We start from the raw sequence: 22,231 nt of genomic DNA on the forward strand, positions 1-22,231 counted from the left end.
GCCCTTCGACCCCAAGGGGCAACAGACCCCATGAGGGGCGACTACCATCCCTAATAAGGGTCCTCCGGTAATTTGAGCTCTCTAGCCCCATCAGTTCCGGACCCGCGAAAAATGATTTTGAGGTGATGACCGGGAAGGGACAAAATTCCGACTTTTCAAAAAAAAGGGGGGCTCACTGGCCCCGGACCTGTTGGGGTCGCGTCCCCGAAGGGCCCTTCAGCTCATACTAGACCCGGAAGCCCAAACACCCCCAAAAAGTTATTCAAAAAGGAATATCACTCGTGCGAACAATGCTTGCATGGGGCAAATTGGCCCCATGGGGTCCGAGAGGCACCCCATGGAAGGGGCCTCGAACCGATTGGGGGCCCATTGCCCCATCCGTTCCAGAGCACCAAACCTTAAAAGAAAAGGAGTACTCCCCATGGGATTCCCGATGACCGGAGGGGCCATGTCACCCCATGAGGATTTCGGATCGCCCCCTTCCGAGGGTCCCTCTGTCGAATTGGGGACCCTTTGCCTCACTTCTGTCAGGTAGCCATTTTGGCCCTAAAACACTTAGACAATTTTCCAGGACCCAGTAGCCATTTCTGCCCTCCAAGTAGCCAAGTAGCCCTATAAAAATCACCCCTCTTTCCAGCAAGCACGGTGACCATACCTCGGGACCTAGGGACCCCATTTTCCGCACAGGAACTCCCAGAAAGGGGCTCTGTTGACCCCTAGAAGGGCAACTCCCAACAAGGGTCGAAAGTGGATTGGGGTCACCCCTTTAGAAGGGTGTGGTCAGGGTGGGTATTTAGCCCTCTAGCCCCAATACGGCCCCATGGGGCCACAGAGTGCGACCCCAACATTTCTCGCACAGAAAGGGGTCTGGTTTGGCCCCATCCAGTAGGTCTCAGTCCTGACTATAAAAATGTTGGCCCCATCCCTGATGGCCCCTGACCCCACTGGGGCTCTGGGACCCCACAGGGATCGAGATCACCCCCTTCCAAGGACCCTTTTCCAAATTGGGGTATCCTAGCCTCATCGACCCTGGACCTACAGGTCTTGCACTAGAGGGTGATCGCTCAGGAAAATCCTGCCCCAGGGGGCAAACTGGACCCATGGGGCATCAGGGGGGCCCCATCCAAGGTCCTTGTCCCAATTTCAGTTCCGTAGCCCCTTCCACTCCGGAGCTACAAAATTTGCAAAAAGGGTCCAAAAGAGAAAAAGGGGCTATTTCGGAGGGTTCATATCTCGGTACCCGAAGTACTTGGGGACCCTATTTTTTGCCCCCCGACCCCTCGAGGGGTTCTCTTACGATCCCTGGAAAGACAGGTCCCTAAAGGGACCCACAATAGTTTGGGGCCACCCTCTTAAAAGGGTCATGTCAGGTAACATTTATGGCCCTTAGCCCCAAATGGATCCCACGTGGGCACAGAGTTGGGCCCCACTAATCTTCAAAACAAATAGGGTTAGGTCTGACCCCATCATGAGGGGCTTGACCAGTGGTTAAAAAATTCTAGCCCCACCCATGGGGACTGATGATCCCAAGGGGACCCATTTGCCCCACAGGGACCGAGAACGGACCTCTCTTAAGCCCCATCCTAAATTGGGGCCCGCTAGCCCATCGATCCCAGCGCTACACGTCTACCAGTGAAGGGTGACCCATTTTTCAACTCCGGCCACAAGGGGCAAACTGGCCCCAGAACCCTCGAAGGTGACCCCTCTCAAGGTCTCTCCCGAACTTTGAGTTTTCTGGCCCCACAAGTTTGGCAGTGACCCCTCTTTTAAAAAGGCTGTTATTCAGGTAGCGAAAATGGCCCTAAAAGGTAGTCGAAATGGCACTTAAACAAAAACGTAAACAATCCCAGAAGTTTGAGAGTGAGCCATTTTTTCAGATTGCGGATCTTCCGGTAGCCAAAACGACTATTAAAAAACGTTTAAAATCCCCAACTTTTGATTGGTCATATCTCAGGACCGAAAGTACCTAGGAACCCCATTTTTTGGCCCTGGATCCCTCGAAGGGTTCTTGGTTGATCCCCGGAAGAATAGATCCCTAAAGGGGCCGGCAATAGTTTGGGGCCACCCTCTTCAAAGGGTCATGCCGGGATAAGGTTTTTAGCTCTTTGCCCAAACTCGACCCCATGGGGCCATACAGTTTGGCCCAATAATATTAGCCCCTTAAAAAATATGGGGCTGACCCCATCAAGTGGGGCTCAGTCAGCAGTCTAAAAATTCTTAACCACCCTTTGGTGACCCCTGACCCCAAGGGGGCAAATTTGCCCCACAAGATTAGGGAACGGACCCCTCTTATCCCCCAGTCCCAAATGGGGTCCTCTAGCCCCATCGACCCCAGAGCTACAAGTCCTCGAGTAAAGGGTGTCACCCTGAAACACTTGGATCCCAAGGGGGCAAATGAGCCCCATGGGGCTCCAAGCCGCTCTCCTTGAATGCCCCTGCCCAAATTTGGGTCCCCTAGCTCCACCCACTCTCGAGCCCCATAACTTGCAAAGAGGGTCGAAATCGGCAAAGTGGGGCTCTGTTGGAGGGTTTATATCTCGGGACAGGAAGTAGCTAGGGATCCCATTTTTTGGCCCTGAACCCCATGAAGGGGTTCTGTCGACACCCTGAAGAACAGGTCCTTTGAGGGGCCGGCAAAAGTTTGGAGTCACCCTCTTAAAAGGGTCATGTCGGGGTAGGGTTTTTAGCCCTTTGCCCAAAATCGACCTCATGGGGCAATGCAGTGGGGCCCCATGATATTAGCCACTCAAAAAATTGGGGGCTGACTCCATCAAATGGGGCTCAGTCGGCAGTCTAAAAGTTCTTAACCCCCCTTTGGGGACCCCTGACCTGAAGGGGAAAAATTTGCCCCCACGGGTGCCTAGACCGAACCTCTCTTAGGCCCCATCCCAAATTAGGGTCCCCTAGCCCAATCAACTTTAGAGCTAGAAGTCCTCCAGTAAAGGGTGTCACTAAAAAACATTGGCCTTAAGGGGGCAAATGAACCCCAGGGGGCTCGAAGACGTTCCCTTTGAAGGCCCCTGCCTAAATTTGGGTCCCCTAGCCCCATCCAATCTCGAGCCCCAACACTTCGAAATCGGCAAAAGGGGGCAAATTTCTAGTCTCATATCTCGGTACCGGAAGTACCTAGGGACTCAATTTTTTAGCCCTGGACCCCTCGAAGGACTTTCTGTCGACACCCGGAAGGGCAGGACCAAAAGGGGGCTTTACAATAGTTTGAGGTCACCCTCTTCAAAGGGTCATGCTGGGGTAGGGTTTTTAGCCCTTTGCCCCAAATCGACCCCAAGTGGGCACAGAGTGGGGCCCCACTAGTTCTGGAAACGAATAGGGTTAGGTCTGGCCCCATCATGAGGGGCTCGACCAGTGGTTAAAAAATTCTGGGAACTGCTGACCCCAAGGGGGCCAATTTACCCAACAGGGGCCGAGAACGGACCCTTCTTACGCCCCATTCCAAATTGGGGTGCTCTAGCCCCATCGACCCCAGAGCTACACGTTTTCCAGTAAAGGGTGACCTTTCTAAAACTTCTGCCTCGTTGGGGCAAACTGGCCCCAGGGGGCTCGAGAGAAAAAACACGGAAGGCCCCTCCCTAATCTTGAGTCCTCTGGCCCCACCCATTTGGCAGTGACGGGTCTTTGAAAAAAGCCATAATTCCGGTAGCCAAACCTGCCCTTAAAAGTAACCAAAATTGCCCTTAAAATGTAAAATTCTCCATTTCTCCAATGGGCCATAATTCGGTACCGGAAGTACCTAGGGACCCCATCTTCTCAAAAACTGACCCCAAATGGGGCCCTCTGATGACTCAGCGAAGGCCAGGCCTCATGAGGGGGCCAGAGTGGATTGGCATGACAACTTTAGAAAGGTAGGGTCGTGATAGGTGTTTTGCCCCTTAGGACCCCATGGGGTAACAGAGTGGGACCAGTCCTTTTGCCACTCGGGAAAAGTCCGGTCTGGCCCCATCAACTTCGGCCCAGTCGGAATTCAAAAAATGTTGGCCCCACTTTTAAGGACCCCTGACCCCAAAAGGGCCGATTTGTCCCAAAGCGACCGAGAACGGACCCCTTTTAGGCCCCATCCCAAATTGGGGTCCTCTAGCCCCATCGACCCCAGACCTACAAGTCCTCCAGTAAAGGGTGTCACCCACTTTGGCCCCACTGGGCAAATAAGTTCCATGGGGCTCCAAGGCGCTCATCATGAAGGCCCCTCCCCAAATTTGGGTCCCCTAGCCCCACCCATTCTCGAGCCCCAAAACTTGCAAAAAGGGTCGAAATCGGCCAAGGGGACTCTCTTTGAGGGCTCATATCTCGGTACCGGAAATACCTAGGGACCCCAGTTTTTAATCCTGGACCCCACGAAGGGTCTTCGGACGACCCCTATAAGGGCAGGTTCTTAAATGGTCTCACAATAGTTTGGGGTCACCCTCTTAAAAGGGTCATGTCGGAGTAGGGTTTTTCTTATGTATAGCAACCATTGGTGTAGCACCAATCATCGGGGAACCAGTTTAGGTTGAGACCCAATCGGAATTCCTTGAATGTCTCGCGCACTATCATTCTCTCAACAAAGGGGGCGTTACGCAAGCTTCTCTTACCAGAGGTGGCGTTACGCAAGCGTCGCTTATACCTCTGTCAACGTTTGGAATCACGTGATAATATAATCACATGATATAAACAATTATTCTCGTTTCCTTTCCCTTTAAAAGTAGCGCACAGAACACTGGGTAGAGAATGGCGCACTATGTCGAGTGCACGAGACATTCGAGGCGTTCCGATTGGGTTGGGACCTAGGTAAACTGGTACCCTGTTGATCTCGCTTCTCTCGTGTGAAGCACCAATCAGTAGGGAACCAGTTTAGGATCTAAGGTAGTCTCGTGCAACCAGACGCTCGGCTGTCTCCAGAAATCTCCGACGAGCAGAGATTTTCGTTGCAGATTTGCCGAGACAGCCGAGTGTCTGGTTGAACGAGACTAGACCTAGGTCGGGTATGACGTAACAATGGAAGCCGGGAGCGGTATGACGTAGGAATGCAAAAGCGTACAAACTCCCCGTCGAGGCCTCACTGCGTCACCTATGTATAGACATCTCCTATGTGACGCAGTACAATATACAGATTTGTATATTGTGAGTCCGCGATTATCACGCGGGCAAATAACACTAAAGAAGTAGTTCGTAGTTAAAGCTTGAAAATATTGACATTAAGAGCATATATATAAAAGTATGGATTTTATTTTAAATATAAAATGATCAAAAGATCATTAAAGAGAAGGGAGACTGTTCAAATTATAGTGTAAAGTAATAAACTTGTTGTTTACGTTCTTGATTTGAACTATTTACGTTTGACATTATGGTTCTTTATTCGTCATTCTACAGTGACGTCACACAGTATACAATCGCTATCCCATAATGCCTAACTGGAAGAATTTGGTTTGTGAGCAAACGAACTCTGGCGGAAGTTTGAAGAGCGATATGACGTTAAGTCGAGCATGACGTAACAATGGGAGTTATTAGCTTTACGTCGGGAAAATAACGTTAAAAAAATTGAAATAGCAGAGAACACAATGACGTAACAATTGCAGTAATATGTGATATAGGTGTAATGGTATTTTGTAGTATGGGTGGTGGTATGTGGAGTATGGGCAGTGTAATAGTATGTGGTGTATAGGTTGTAGTTGATAGTGTATGGGTGGTATACACCACATACCACCACCCATACAATCACCTATATCACCTCCTATACATACATGGTACCACTGGCACACTTATTATTAACACCTTTAAATACTACGCCGACTTGATCGATTTTTCCCTTGTCATTGCTACGTCATAGCGCTCTTGGCTTTCTCAATTTTTTCTGCGTTATCATTACAACATAGCGCTCCCAACTTCTATTGTTACGTCATATCCGACTTGACGTCACAGGTCTCTTGTAGTTTTATATCATACCCTAAACTGGTTCCCCGCTGATTTGCAAGAGAAGCGAGGTCAACAGGGTACCATTTCATATCATACCCGACCTAGTTCATCCCAATCGTAACTACTCGGCTATTTCCGCAACCGCAAATGAACCTCATATGTGGATCGACGCCATCATAGTCTATTACCATGTGTACAGAAATGCAACTATGACGTCACAGGCGTACGTTACAATATGAAACGCGAGCTTTCAAATGCATTTAAGATATCATACATGTCTAAGGTATTCTACCACTATTATTTTTTACTTTTATGTTTATGTATTGGAGTGAATAAGACGTTAATGATACCAAAACTGAATCTCTGGTGAAAATATAAATAATACATTATACAAGGATTCGGTTTTGGCCTTTTAACCTAATCCACAGGCGCGCTTCCGGCGAAGAAATGCATCAATTTGATGCAATTCTTGCGCCGATCCACGTCCGAGTCTTTTTACCGGTTACGGAAAAAGGCGAGCGCGTGATCCGATTGAGTCTATCCTAATCCTACGTCATTGACATTTTACGTTATAGCGCTAATGGCTTATATTGTTACATCATCACTTGACCTTTGACCCACCTATCAATGCTGTTTATACTTACAAGGAATGTGATATTGCAGAAAAGAAGGATCAATTATACGCGTAACTCTCAATTAGATTTTTCACCCAAGATTTATAATAAATCATTTCTTTTTATGGTAATGTTGGTATATCAGTAACAATTCTGATTACATATACATGTAGTTGCAATGTCTCAAGCTCTCTCAATGCAATGATACATGCTTTTGCCCAAAATATGATGATATATCTTGAGTATATATTTGAATACAGATAAAAATATTATTATCTTACCTTCACTCAGTGGACTTATTGATTAAACTGCAAAATCAAAATAAATGAGGAGCCTTTCTTTTATACTGCAGTCGGAGAGAGAGGGGGAGAAAAAGAAAGGGAGAGAGAGAGGGATGAATAGAGAGATAAAGAGGTGAGAATGAGAGAGAGATAAAGAGGAGAGGGTAGAGAGTGAAGGGAGAGAGGGGAAGGGTGGTACAGAGAGAGGAGGAAGAAGACAGGAGACATGGAGAGAGAGGAGGAGGAAGGGTGGGGAGAGAGAGGGGCAAGAGAGAAAGGGAAAGACAGGCATGGAGGCATTGAGTAGGGAGAGATAGATTAGACCGAGAGTGAGTGAGAGGAAAGGTGGGAGGAGGTAGACAGACAAGAGAGCGAGAGAAAGAAATACAAGAGAGCGAGAGAAAGAAAAACAGTAACAACTAACACCCAATATAATATGTACACACATTCATTTACAAACTATCATAGCTGATGAGCTTAATCAGTCTATCAAAAATTAAAATTCCGTACTAAATGTTGTTTTAATTTGATCTAGTCAATGCAACATGGTGATTATTTCATAACGTTTAAGGATGTCCATGGAGATTTTTTTTATCATTACAGTGTAGCGTCATTTCCATTACAGTACGAAGTGTTTCTCATTTACTAGTATTATACATCTTAGTTCCATAGTAATAACTATGCTAGGCGCGAAATACGTTATTGTAATAGCTTCATTTGTGCACAATAGTCCCCAAAGGCAGCTTAGCAAAACACCATAGGAATTGGCTTAGCTGTCCAAGGATTACTAACTCCGTATCTCTAAAAGGCAGATCTTATGAATCGATCTTTGTATAGGAAATCAAAAATACTATCCTTAAAAGGCAGATTAGTACCGTAGCCTACAAATCGTACTACACTCGTCATTATGCGTTGCTGATTAACTCAGTATCCCTGAAAGGCAGGTTTGCCATAGGGCTCGCTGGGTGGCAAAGCTTATCTGGTATCCCTCAAAAGTAGGTGTTTAGATCGCCCGGGAACCCGGGCTAGTTAAGCCCTATTAATAAACTTGGTATCCCTGAAAGGCAGGTCTAGCATAGGGCTCGCTGGGTGGTAAAGCTTATCTGGTATCCCTCAAAAGTAGGTGACTGTAGCGCCTGGGAACTTGGGCTAGTTGAGCGTCGATAATTAACTCGGTATCCCTAAATGGCAGGTCTGATATAGGGCTCGTTGGGCGACAAAGCTTATCTGATATCCCTCAAAAGTAGGTGACTTTAGCGCCCGGGAACTTGGGCTAGTTGAGCGTCGATAATTAAATCGGTATCCCTGAAAGGCAGGTCTGATAAAGGGCTTGTTGGGTGACAAAGCTTATCTGGTATCCCTCAAAGGTAGGTAACTTTAGCGCCTGGGAACTTGGGCTAGTTGAGCATCGATAATGTAGTCGGTATCCCTGAAAGGCAGGTCTGATATAGGGCTCGCTGGGTGGCAAAGCTTATCTGGTATCCCTCAAAAGTAGGTGACTGTAGCGTCTGGGAACTTGGGCTAGTTGAGCGTCGATAATTAACTCGGTATCCCTAAATGGCAGGTCTGATATAGGGCTCGTTGGGCGGCAAAGCTTATCTGGTATTCCTCAGAAGTAGGTGTTTAGATCGCCCGGGAACCCGGGCTAGTTGAGGCCTATTAATAAACTTGGTATCCCTGAAAGGCAGGTCTAGCATAGGGCTCGCTGGGTGGTAAAGCTTATCTGGTATCCCTCAAAAGTAGGTGACTTTAGGGCCCGGGAACCCGGGCTAGTTGACCCTTGATAATTAACTCGATATCCCTGAAAGGCAGGTCTAGCATAGGGCTCGCTGGGTGGTAAAGCTTATCTGGTATCCCTCAAAAGTAGGTGACTTTAGGGCCCGGGAACCCGGGCTAGTTGAGCCTTGATAATTAACTCGGTATCCCTGTAAGGCAGGTCTAGCATAGGGCTCGCTGGGTGGTAAAGCTTATCTGGTATCCCTCAAAAGTAGGTGATTTTAGGGCTCAGGAACCCGGGCTAGTTGAGTCTTGATAATTAACTCGGAATCCCTGAAAGGCAGGTCTAGCATAGGTCTCGCTGGGTGGTAAAGCTTATCTGGTATCCCTCAAAAGTAGGTGTTTAGATCGTCCGGTTACCCGGGCTAGTTGAGCCTTGATAATTAACTCGGTATCCCTGAAAGGCAGGTCTAGCATAGGGCTCGCAGGGTGGTAAAGCTTATCTGGTATCCCTCAAAAGTAGGTGATTTTAGGGCCCAGGAACCCGGGCTAGTTGAGCCTTGATAATTAACTTGGTATCCTTGAAAGGCAGGTCTAGCATAGGGCTCGCTGGGTGGTAAAGCTTATCTGGTATCCCTCAAAAGTAGGTGTTTAGATCGCCCGGTTACCCGGACTAGTTGAGCCTTGATAATTAACTTGGTATCCCTGAAAGGCAGGTCTAGCATAGGGCTCGCTGGATGGTAAAGCTTATCTGGTATCCCTCAAAAGTAGGTGACTTTAGGGCCCGGTTACCCGGGCTAGTTGAGCCTTGATAATTAACTCGGTATCCCTGAAAGGCAGGTCTAGCATAGGTCTCGCTGGGTGGTAAAGCTTATCTGGTATCCCTCAAAAGTAAGTGTTTAGATCGTCCGGTTACCCGGGCTAGTTGAGCCTTGATAATTAACTCGGTATCCCTGAAAGGCAGGTCTAACATAGGGCTCGCTGGGTGGTAAAGCTTATCTGGTATCCCTCAAAAGTAGGTGTTTAGATCGCCCGGTTACCCGGGCTAGTTGAGCCTTGATAATTAACTTGGTATCCCTGAAAGGCAGGTCTAGCATAGGGCTCGCTGGGTGGTAAAGCTTATTTGGTATCCCTCAAAAGTAGGTGACTTTAAGGCCTGGTTACCCGGGCTAGTTGAGCCTTGATAATTAACTCGGTATCCCTGAAAGGTAGGTCTAGCATAGGGCTCGCTGGGTGGTAAAGCTTATCTGGTATCTCTCAAAAGTAGGTGACTTTAGGGCCCGGGAACCCGGGCTAGTTGAGCCTTGATAATTAACTCGGTATCCCTGAAAGGCAGGTCTAGCATCGGGCTCGCTGGGTGGCAAAGCTTATCTGGTATCCCTCAAAAGTAGGTGTTTAGATCTCCCGGGAACCTGGGCTAGTTGAGCCTTATTAAGTAACTTGGTATCCCTGAAAGGCAGGGCTAGCATCGGCCTCGCTGGGTGGCAAAGCTTATCTGGTATCCCTCAAAAGTAGGTGTTTATATCGCCCTGGATCTTGAGTTAGTTTGGTCTTAATAATTAACTCGATATCCAAAAGCAGGTTTTGAGGAATGGTCTTTTTAGTGAGTTATAATGTTGAATGAAAGTTTTGAGTTGATTTTGTGTACTGAATGAGGGGGGGGGGGTAATTAAAATAATTTCTATGATTAACTTTTGATCAAAAATATCCTTCTGTACTTTCAAAAATAATTTCTAAAGATATGTTACTTTGACCACCGCTAGATATCATCAGTTTTGCTTTTAATAAGACTTCTTATTAAATATTATTTTTTTCCATGTTGCATTCGCTGTTTTATCTACTTCCTAGGGGCGAGATCGAAAGTTCAATGTCTGACAAAAAAACTAAATTCACATAGTTTTTACGTCCCCCCCCCCCTATCCGCCCCCACAACGACCCCCTAAACTAGATATGATGAGTGTTTAAACTATAATCGATTAACAAGTAAGAACAAACGAGTATAAATAACTCTGTATACCCTATCTTCTGTTTATTCACAAATGAAAGTGTAGATTAAAACTATCAAATGTTCATTAAAATGTAATATCGTCATGTAGTTTTAACAGTCACTTGTCTTTCTCCTTTTTCGACTAATGTGTAATCGATGTCGGATGAGAGAAACTTACAGAAGTTTTAACACCCCCCCCCCTCCTCCCCCTAACTATTTGAATTTAGATTTTTATCCGAAATCAATCTGTTGATCTCGCCCCTTACAGTTTTTTATATCAAATTTCTTACTGTTTTTAACATCTGAGAGAATTAGGGTTTGATTAATTATGTTAATTAAATAATACTCTGTATACTTTCTATCAAATCGTATTTCTCTCCATATTGCGTTCATTGCTTTATTTATTTCTTACATTTTTAATAGTTCAGCTAATTAGGGTTTAATTAGTAATCTTAATTAGTAAAAAAAATCCCAACAATTTTCTTTGCCTTCTTTATCGTAAACACATTTCTTTACGAAATTATTCGACGTACGACTTATCTTTCTATCTATGATCAGGGGCAAGTAACTCGTGGGTCACCTGCTTTTGAGGGATACCATCTAGTCATAACCATAATAATGTTATACCGGTAAACAACATTTTGAACATGAATCGAGAACAGGAGTTGAATCAGTTGATGCAGATATTCTGAGGAGAATCTTCCAGTCATTGAGTAAGTGAATTACTGTGTATCTTATAGTTATAAACTCTCTAATATATTGTTCAAAACGAAACTGATCATCGCTCATATTGTATGTTGTTGCGTCAAATCTTGCAAGTCGGTGTTTACGTTCATAAATTTACATGCTTCATTCAATTCTTTGAAATTATGTGGAATTTTTTTTTTTTTTAAATTTCCTTTGTATGAGATTCGACTCCTTCTAGTTGCATTATCGTAGCCCTCGCGGATTTTTTTCTTATACATTTGGACAGGACCATATAGGCACTTTAAAAAAAACGGAGAGAGAGGGGGAAGGCCGGAAAACAAACAAATAATTAGGCCTATTTCCGTAATACTTATGCTATTTTTTGTTTACTTTCTACTCGGGTGATATTTGCAAAATTTAATTAGTTTATTAAGTAAATGGTGTTTTTTAATGAATGGTTGATTTTTTTTTTTTATTCAAATGCTTATGATTTGAACCCAGATGTCCAGTTAGAAAAATTAAACTGCATTATGATCAGGGATGTGACCTCCGGAATCTCAATTTTGTCTCTACATCAATGCATTTAATACGTTATTAAAATGGATTGAAGGTCTCGTCTTGGCAATAAAGTTAATTTGTACGTAAAGTTGGGTCAGCATGATATTAACAGTTGTACATCAGATATTGCATTTATTAGCCCAATGGGCTGTAACGCAACATTGATTATTGCTCGGCTTTGAAAATCGGTGGCCCCAGGTGTCGGGTGACGGTAATTACATGTACACACCCCAGAATGATTCCTCCTATGTTAGATGCCTTGCAAACTTATATATAGGAGGGCCAATGGTATCTCGTAATTATTTAAAATTTTATATCTTTTTCAGAATATATTTCATGATAGTCATGCAGATTCAGAAGTTGTGATGGTGTGTTGATAGGCTGTCTTCAACTTGCCATATCTTAGAGTTCCAACATGCAGGCCTGGATTAATGTGTATAAATCACTAATGAAAAAAAGAATGACATTTCGATTTATACACACTTGCCAAGTGAATCTGATGAGACTGCTACATGTATTTGTGAGTAAAGGCACTCTGTCTTAACCAAAAAACTATTTACAGTTTATCACAACAAATGGATGGGACAGTAGAGCTGTTGCGGACAATATGTGATTGTGATGACCAAGTACTGAACAAGTGGAAGATTAGAAGAAGGTCCAGAATTCAATCATGTTTTTTATTCTAAGGTGCACACAGCATGGAGATAGTCCTATTATTCTCTCATTCATCTATGATGGAGAAACTTGTGTAAATGTTTAGTGTTCTCCCTAATAATTAAATGCCCACAAGTCTGTATTAATTTATCAGAATATAAAGTCCTTCACAGTACTGATTTTAAAATTAATGTAGAGTGTCTCCAGATTTTTCTGAGGAAAAGTGCATAGTTTACATGTGTGAATTTTGAATATATTTCATTCTTGTCTGCAAATGTTGCCGAAACCTGTTGTTATTGATGCACAGTCATGTTATGCAAATGATAGACCTTCTTAATTACATGTACAGAAGATCATGTCAACTCCTTTGTCTTAATTGTATACACAATTCTAGCATTTATAGCATCATTTATATAGCACTTGCTAGTTTAAGAAGGATTTTATTTTCTAAAAGCTTTCATTTGACATGATTGATCTAAAATGGCCAAAATTCACAAATCTATTTCAATCACAACCTGACCTTATGTCAGAAAAGTGCCACTGTGGGTTGATATTTTTCTCTTGGATCTTGAAAGAAATTCTTTATGCAGCAGTTTCCAAATAAAATGTACTCTCATGGCCAGGGTGGGACTTCACCGAGAACTTTTTAACATTGCACAATGCAATATTTGTAGATTAGAAGTTGTTGCAGTTTCTTTAAGTTTTCTCTCACATCTTGTTATAATTATATTTTTGGTTGGGTTGCACAATGTGCAAACAGTTTATAAAATGGTGAATTACTCAGTGGTGGGCAAGCGACAGTAGCGTCCCTGTAATAGTACCTACTTTGTGTAATCAACTCCTTTCACACCTCTCACTTGATGTTCCTTAAACTTTGTACAGTTGTTAGGGATACATTGAAGATGTGCATGTGCCTTTTTGAAAGTGATCAGACATTTTTTGAAAAATTTACATGTAGTTGAACTTCGTCATTTTTAAGCATTTCTTTAATCGACAGTACCTATTTTGTGTAATCAACTCCTGGTATACCTCTAACTTGACATTCCTCAAACTGTGTACATTTGTTTTGAACACATTGAAAATGTGCATATGTGTTTTTGAAAGTGATCAGACATTTAAAAAAAAATGTATATGTAGTTGAACTTAGTCATTTTTAAGCATTTCTTGAATAGATGGTAACTATTTTGTGTAATCAAATCTTCATGCACCTCTAACTTGACATTCCTTAAACTTTGTACAGTTGTTATGAACACATTGAAGATGTGCATGCATCTTTTTGAAAATGATTAGACTTTTTTAAAAAAAAATTATGTGTAGTTGAACTTGGTCATTTTTATGCATTTCTTGAATAGATGGTACCTATTTTGTGTGATCAACTCGTGCACATCTAAATTGATATTCCTCAAACTTTGTACAGTAGTTATGGACACATTGAAGATGTGCATGTGTCTTTTTGAAAGTGATCAGACTTTTTTCAAAAAAATTACATTTAGTTGAACTTTGTCATTTTTTAAGCATTTCCTGAATAGATGGTACTTATTTTTTGTAATCAACTCCTCTTACAGCATTTATTTGACATTCTTCAGACCTTGAACAGCTGTTATGGAAGCATTGTAAATGTGCATGTGTCTTTTCGGAAGTGATCAGGCATTCTTTGAAAAATTTACATGTGCATGGTGAAGTTGAACTTAGTCATTTTTTAAGCATGGTACTTTATGTAACCAACTCAGCTTTTACTTAACATTTTCCAGACCCTGTACATTATAGATGTTTTAAAAACATTGAAGATATTCATGTAACATTTTAAAAATGCTTCTCTTTTTTCTTCTTCTCTTTTTTGTTGTTGAAAAATTCTACCTTTAATTTGTCATTTCCCCAGTATATGTTTCTACTGTTGTTCCTATGATGGAGAACATATTTTACAAGAACCCAGTCATTTTTGTTTTTGAATATTTTTTTTTTAATTAGTATTTTTGAATATGTTAATTACTTGATATGTCATTGTTCTTGAAATTATATTAATTGAATTGTTATTGTGTTTTTGTTTTGTAATGACAGTTTATATAGCATCCCTTAATTTCGAGCAGACAGTGCCAGAAGTGTGCCGCAAGTTTGCCGCAAACTGTGTACCAGAAGTCTGCAGCAAGAGTGTGCCGCAAGTTTGCCGCAAACTGTGTGCCAGAGGAAAAATTTGCATACGAAAAGTATACTTGCGGCAAATATGCCGCACACTGTGTGCCAGAAGTGTGCAGCAAGTGTGTGCCGCAAGTTTGCTGCAAACTGTGTGCCAGAGGAAAATTTGCATACGAAAAGTATACTTGCGGCAAATATGCCGCACACTGTGTTCCAGAAGTGTGCAGCAAGTGTTTGCCGCAAGTTTGCTGCAAACTGTGTGCCAGAGGAAAATTTGCATACGAAAAGTATACTTGCGGCAAATATGCCGCACACTGTGCCAGAAGTGTGCAGCAAGTGTGTGCCGCAACTGTGCCACAAACTGTGTGCCAGAGGAAAAATTTGCATACGAAAAGTATACTTGCGGCAAATGTGACGCAACTAGTTGCGGCAAACTTGCCGCAAATGCGCTGCAAATTTGCAGCAACTGTGTGCCAGAGGGCTTATATTTTGGTAAGGGATCCAGAGATTTAAATCACTACTGTGTTGAGAGTTAGCATTTTCATCACTCAGATATCAACAGAATGTGGTCCGTAAGATCATTGCAGTTTATCTTTACATGACATATAGCATTTCTGTCAGTGGTGGAGTGAAATCAACATCGTAGGTAATGATACAGATTTGACAGTTCATATGAGAGAAGTAAATCAATAAAGGATATATTTTCAAAGAATTGTTGAATGTTTTCATATCAATGAAAACAATATCATATACAATTTAGATTCACTATAGATTTGTTTAATAATGCAAAACTTATGCAGCACATCAATTTAACAAATTTTAATAGACTGTCAATGTTTTCTTTTTTCTATCAAAGTTATAAAATGCCATTATAAATAGATATGATGTTTACAAATGACGACATATAATTATATAACTTGAATAAAATAAAATCAAATATGCTACTCATTAAGATTGTTAATTTTTGTGCTGTCATTAGATAAATTGGACCTAAAATGAACCGAATCGAAAATAACCGAACCGTGCTGTTCTGAATCGAAACCGAACCGAATCGAGCTAACCCTGAATCGTCCCAGACCTATGTAACCCCGGGTATCATGGAATTTACAACTTTGGTAGATATATTCCTTCTCTACATCACTATGTATTTAGTTTTTCTGACATATGAGCGGACGTAAACAAAAAGATTTTTTTTGAAAATTGGTCCATATATGGTAATGCCCCGCTCCTCATACCCAAGGGGTGTCTAGTCAATTTCATCGATGTAAAACATAGCCCAGAGATATTGTAGCTTTTATAATATTTTGTTTGTCAGTAACTTGTCTCGATTTAAAAACTTATCATACGCTGAACAAGGTCTTGCATATCGAATCAGTTGAGAGGTATAAATGGAATATTGCTACATAAATATGGGAAGTTGACGGTGGACTCGACAAATTTCCTACATCGTATACATCATCATTGTATCCATATGGAAATGCAGCACAGGGTTTGACACTAAGGCACGTCCGACCGACCGAGTCTGCTAAATGATAGGTCCGGTCGGGTAAAATGTCGATTTACTAGTCCGACTGGTCGTGTTTAAAAATAAACAAATTTAAAAAACTTAACTTTAAATCATAAGATATTTTATTCTTTAAAAAAAACTGTAAAGAGTTTACCAGCAATTTTGATCCGCATGACATAATCTCTATTTTTAGTTCTAATAAGTCGCGGTCGGAAGTGATGTTCTACGACATCTACACAATGTTAACGTGTGTAAAGTTATGTTTTGGTTAGATAGAATTATTGAATTCATTTTCATTAAAAAAAAAAACCCAGTTCATTTGATTTGAATATAAGAAAGTGTTTATCAAATTAATGAATTACGTCGTAAACAGCAATTTTTCGGTGTTTACATCTGTATTCAAATACGATTCCTCGTCCTCAAGGACAGCAAACGATGTCCCAAGAAAAAAGAAGAAGAAAACATTGAGAAGAAACAAAGCAGGGCTAAGTATGAAATAGAAATAAAAATAAAAATATTGAGGTCATTTTATTCTAAATGGATTAAAGAATTTCCGTACCGGTAAGAATTTAAAGAAACTGAAAATATGATTGAAAGTATATAAAAGCATCAAATTGAATGGCGAGACTAAATAATTTTTTGAGACAAATAAATGCATTTTAGATCAAACGTGACGTTTGTAATTTAAATTAACTATTTAGATATGGAGAATCATCATATTTTTTTCTGGAGAGTTGGTCAGGGCTAGTGGATGTAAGGTCAGGTCTAGTAAAAATCATTTGAAGTAGCCCGATTGGTCTAGTGCTCAAAAAAGTTAATGTCAAATCCTGAATGCAGTACCTAGAGTCCTGATCCAGTGATCTCGTTGTGAACGAAAAGGGGTACTTATGTCTGACATGATGTATGTACTAGCTTGTTTTTATATTCTTATGAAGCAGCATTCTCGGGTCTTTCGGATATGACCTTTAAAACAGAGGTCCCGTGTCGCGGCATGTGTTGACACGATAAAGATCCCACATTGATATGCCCCACAGGGGCTAAGCCCGTTTTGGGCCCGAACACTGTGATACCATAAATATAAATCTATATACATGGTATCACAGAGTTTGGGCACAAAAGGGGCTTAACCCCCGTGCTACAGCCGTAAGAGTAAATCTGTGGTACTCTACCTGCAAGTGGTAACGTCTGAATATAAGTGAAATATTCTCGATCGGACATAGAAAAAATAATATACTAACAATCTTAGATTTTACACGACCATGGCACCAGCGAGGCTCGAATTCACCGCTTCCCGGTCATGAGTCGAACATTCTGACCCACTGCAACCGGTCAAATTGAGAGTTTGTATCACTTACGATGGTGAAACGATACCTCATGATAGGTGTTTCAACCAGCCATTATTTTTTATTTGTTGGTTTAATGAGTAACTTTAAACATGACATTTTATTATGCATACCGCAACAAATATATTACATGTGCAGTTTATCAAACGTCAAAAACTAACCAATCTTTTCAGCTGTTTAGGTTCAGTAAACATGGACCCCATGCATCGAAACGTTCAGTATAAGATTGTTTGAGTGATTGATGGCTCGAATGAATCTTAATCCATGTTTACATCTGTAAGTGGATCAGACTGAATGCATCTCAGCGGTGGTTGTTGAAAGCTTAGAGAAAGATTGATTGATTGTATCTTGCTTAACGTCTCGCTCGAGAGTTTTTCAATCATATGGAGACGTCACCAAGATCGGTGAAGGGCTTCAAATTTAGGCCTATGCTCGGTGCTTAAGGCCATTGAGCAGTGAGGGACCTTTAGCGTGCCACACCTACTGTGACACGGGTCATCCGTTTTTAAGGCCATCTCCGAGGACCCGTGACATTCACACCCGATGCCCAGCGTTTGGCGATGGAACTGAACGACTTAGGTCTGTCGTGGCCGGGATTCGAACCCCGGCCTTCCGCATGATCAGGCGAACGCTCTAACCTCTCGGCCACCGCGGCGAAGAAATTAAGGGACGCATTTCAATGGAGCAGCTAACCACAACACCTCATTATTCAATGTGTAATGAACTAGTATAGCGTTTTCATGGTAGCCTAATGCAGATGATGAATAGAATGTGTATTGGTGGACGTGAAGACTGGTGGAAATATTTTGCAGCCGTACTATTTGTATAGAGAGATGCCACAAGAAAGTTAGGGGTTTTCAGCTCTCGAGTTAAATTGGTTCATGACAGAACGGTGAGGAGACCAATTTCTATTCTGAAAGAATTATGGACACAAGGTCCACAGTAAATAAAGGATTCGGTGATTAAAACAACAATTGAACATATCAATGTACTTTAGATCTCTGTGAGCGATTAGTATATGCGAGTTGACAAGTTGTAAGCTATAGGAAGCACCGAGAAGACAAATACGTATCACGACAGAAGGGCAAGGAGTAGAAACATATACATGTAAGGAGAAAAGGTGCTTATTCCATTATCACCGATAGTAACAAATTATTGATGTAACAGGAAAGGGGCGTATGTGATTCACAAAAAGCTGAATAAAGTAGATTATCAAATAGATGTAAATGGAAACCTCAAGACATTCCATGCATGTAAATCTATCGAACAGTATGACAAGTGCAAGAAAAACGAATGTATGGTGTTGGAATGCAACATTCTTGCGACAATTAGCGCGAAAACCAGTCTATGCGGGTGATCCAGAGTTAGAAGTTAGTTTGCATAAGAACGAGTCGTAGCTGAACATTGACGTCAATAAAGCGATGCTAGAGAATTAAAGGAAGCTCGTGATGGAAGTTTTGTTTTGAACATATTTTATTGATCAAATCAAAAGGGTGGGAACAAGTTCTAACAATTTACTGATGGAAGTCCTTAGTGAATTCGCAAATATTCTCACAGACAGATCGTGTAACACCAATGTACTCTCAACATGACGTCAGAACAACGACAGAAAAGCCCGTTAGAATTGCGCCTAGACCACTTCCTGATTTCATGGTAGAAACCATTAAAGGAAAGAAAGGAAAATGTTGGAACTAGATCCGATTGTGCCTTCAGAAAGCCCATATTCGTCGCCAATCATATTGGTCGTTAAGAAAAACGGAACATACCGTTTTTGCGTCGAATTCCGTTCTCTGAATCGTATCACTATCTCCAATGCAGAACCATTACCCCATATGCTTTCAAAACTAGACGAACATAAATATTTTTCTCGTTTAAACTTGATGAAGGGTTAGTTACTGGTAAGTGTCCCTTACTTCCGATTCTCGTCTAAAAACATACTTCAATACATCTATGGGTTTGTTTCGATTTACAAGGGTGTCATTTGGACTTGTTACAACACCAGCAATGTTCTGTAGACTGATGCGAGCGGTTCTTCGAGATTTTCCATATGTGGAAACTTTATTGATGACATTTTGATGTTTGTACACAGATGTTAAATTGCAACGCCGAGATCATCCTCATCAACAATTGGATCAAACCATTCATACGCAATATATTCACATTTAGCAATCAATGTATACGAATTGTTGACCAAGTAATGACACGATACAGGAAGTTCTTCTCCTGTATGTATTTCTGACATAAACGATGAAATTGTGGGTATTTTCATATCAATCTGAACAAACTTCTGGATATACCAGAGATGGGATCAGGTGCCTATGAGTAAGCAACCCCTGTCGACTAGTAACACCCGCCGTAAGCCCAACATCTTAATCAGGGAAACGGAGTAATCCGTAGTCAAAGGCAGTGTGTCAAGAACGGCATAGCAATCTGTATGAAACATGTTAGATTACATTTAACCCAATGATAGCCTGTATTGGCAAACTAGATCATTATAAAGATGCATAGAATTTGCGAAATGCTGACTTTAAACGAATGTTGAAACCCCTGTAACATCAACTTGTTTGTCAGTAGCCTGTTCTTTTTAATAGCTGATCATACGCAGAACAAGTTCTTGCGTATCGAATCAGTTGAGAGATATAAACACCATATGCAGGTGATAATGGAATATTGCTACATAAATATGGAAAGTTGACGATGGAGAACCTAAATCATCCCGATTATCATTAAGTTGAGTTGTTGGTTTGCTGTTGATATTTATTTTACATACCCATCCTATAATGTTTGGAAGACAAATTGTTGAGGTACCTTTTCAAAAGTTTTGGTAACGGTACTTCGAATTTTTCGTTATCCACACATTCACCTCCATTTCCCTCCTCATTGTAAAGTAGAGACAGAGTGAGGCTTCATCTCCACAGATCATTTTAGTAAACATTGATGTATCTTCAGTTTTTGGTATTTCGGAATCATCTTACTTTAGAATAGTTTTGAGATATTCTAACTGTACTACATGAATTGTCTGATGCAGAGTTTATACATCAATCTGTTCGTCCCGGCAGATGGCAGTTTCGTTTTCCACACACTCATAAAGAATTAACCGACATATTCCGACAAAGAACTCTACACTATAATGTAAACGTCGCAAGTGTTGAGCCGAGTCAGAATTCAATAACGTGTCTCTACTTTCGACTATTAAATCTTCTTTAATGAGATTGGAAAGCAACAGAGGCCGAAAACCATCTGAGGTCTATAGCTTTCCGGTAAACACTTGATTTCTGTCATCTGATCCATTGAAACAATCTTAAATCCAACAAAGAATTCATGTTTTTCTAAATGTACATTATCAACAAATCTACTGGGTTTTTTTTAATCTATTAGGGGGGAGGAAAAAATCAGTTACATTCAAATCTTTGTTTGAAATAACATTCGGATAGCTCTCTGAACACGTGCAATTTCACTATGCTCAAAACTCTGTCCCCCGGATTCTTGGTATACCGGTATTGCTTTTAAAATGTTTGAACAATGACTTGTTTTACCGAGATGTGGGATATATATTTTTCTCATAATGCAGGAAACTGTCCAAATTGTGCCGATGGTTTGCATAAATTTAGAAAATTTTTATATTCTTCTCTTATACTACATGATCTGTTGTAACAAGAATTGTACTTCCTCTCACGAAAGTGTGAAAAATATTTTAGACCACGTCGTTCCATATTTCTCCAAATTTCTGTGATTTCCCCCCATTGTCTTTGCTGTATTTTCTTCCATGCCACTTTTTCTATATGTGAACTGTTCATAATCCGCTTGAATGAAAGGTGAAGGTAACGAACAGTAGGCCTACTTATGTCTATGGTAGTGGGTTCTCCTTCGCTAAACGCTCGGCATTTAGAAGTGAGAATCACGGGCCTGTGAAAATGTCTGTTGTCTAATATAAGTACAATTCCTTCTCTCTCACTCAAATTCCTCAACACCTTTTCGGGAATTTCTTATGGCAGAAAGATTGCTATTCTACCATTGCAAGCAATGACTTTCTTTGAAATGAACGGAAATCCTGAAAGACACCGCAGTTTAGTTTTACGTTCCCTTGCTTTCATCAATATCCGACATGGATCTTTGGTGAGGCCTGGGAACGGTTGGACAAACTTATAGATGCAAATATCTCTCTGTATGTGTGTGTGTGTTTTTGTCAAAATGTAAAAATAAATTATAATTAAAAAAAATGATTCCAAAACATACATGTATATGTACCCCATGGTGCAAAATTGAAAAGGGTTACACACATTCATCATATAATTTATAGTAGTGGCAAACCAATTCAAGATATTGAGCCGACAATATCTTCCCATGTCCAGAGTGGATTGACCATGTGACCTAAATATCAATAGGAGTTATCTACTTCTTGTTCTGTACCAGTGTACCAAGTTTGGTATCAATAAGCAAATGATTCTTAAAATATATGATATAATATATTACTATGTCCAGTTTAACCCATGACCTTTGACCATATGGACTCAAATTTTATAAGGGTAATCTACTCCTTATGATGTACCAAGTTTGATGTCAAGCAAAGGGTTCTCAAGATATTGAATGGACAGTATATTCCTATGTCAAGTTTGCCCTTGACCGCGTGATATCAAAATCAATTGGAGTCATTTACTCCTCAAGATGTACTAGTGTACCAAGTTTGATGTCTGTCAAGCACAGGGTTCTCAAGATATTGAGCAGACAGTATTTTCCCATGTTCTGTTTTACCCTCGACCATGTGACCTCAAAATCAATAGGGGTCAGTTACTATTTAAGATGTACCAGTGTACCAAGTTTTATTCAAGGGTTCTCAAGATATT

General features: G+C 41.3%; 1 long non-coding RNA gene across 1 annotated transcript; it reads left to right on the forward strand.

Moving 5' to 3' along the window:
- Positions 1-10,525: 10,525 nt before the first annotated feature.
- Positions 10,526-14,437, forward strand: LOC125655152 (uncharacterized). The gene is made up of 2 exons (XR_008799916.1): positions 10,526-11,218; positions 12,077-14,437. It is a non-coding gene; the product is annotated as an uncharacterized LOC125655152 (long non-coding RNA).
- Positions 14,438-22,231: the final 7,794 nt, after the last annotated feature.

The sequence above is a fragment of the Ostrea edulis genome, chromosome 2 (assembly GCF_947568905.1).
Source record: "Ostrea edulis chromosome 2, xbOstEdul1.1, whole genome shotgun sequence".
In the NCBI taxonomy this organism is placed as follows: domain Eukaryota; kingdom Metazoa; phylum Mollusca; class Bivalvia; order Ostreida; family Ostreidae; genus Ostrea; species Ostrea edulis.